We start from the raw sequence: 501 nt of genomic DNA on the forward strand, positions 1-501 counted from the left end.
ACCAATTTGATTTGAAACTGTCTCATTGCTATTTGTTTATCAGTAAAATTATGGAAAACATTTAAAAAAATAAATACATAACAAAACAAAAACAAGAATAGTATCCGAAGGCCCATGGCGAGAGCTTGGCGGACTAAACGCCTGCCGCAGCTCCCCAATCCTGAGCCATCCACCAAGACTGGGCATGGTGGCACACGCCTGTAATCCCAGTGCTGGGAAGGCTGAGACAGGAGGATCACTGAGTCTGAGCTGCACAGGGAAACGCTGTACCAAATCCATTAAAAGGACGTATTCAATCTCTAATACTTATATCTGTGATTATGCAAACATATAGTAGTCTACAAATGTAACTACTACTATAAAACAATTTCAGTTGGAATCTTTGTTATTTGTGATATTGTGAATGGATCTCAGAGGTGTCCTCCACCACTGAGCTACATCCCTGACCCTTTTAATTCTTACTTATTAAAAAAAAAAAAATTATGTTCTCAAAAAAAAAAA

The sequence above is a fragment of the Octodon degus genome, unplaced genomic scaffold (genome assembly GCF_000260255.1).
Source record: "Octodon degus isolate 3935 unplaced genomic scaffold, OctDeg1.0 scaffold00001, whole genome shotgun sequence".
NCBI lineage: Eukaryota > Metazoa > Chordata > Mammalia > Rodentia > Octodontidae > Octodon > Octodon degus.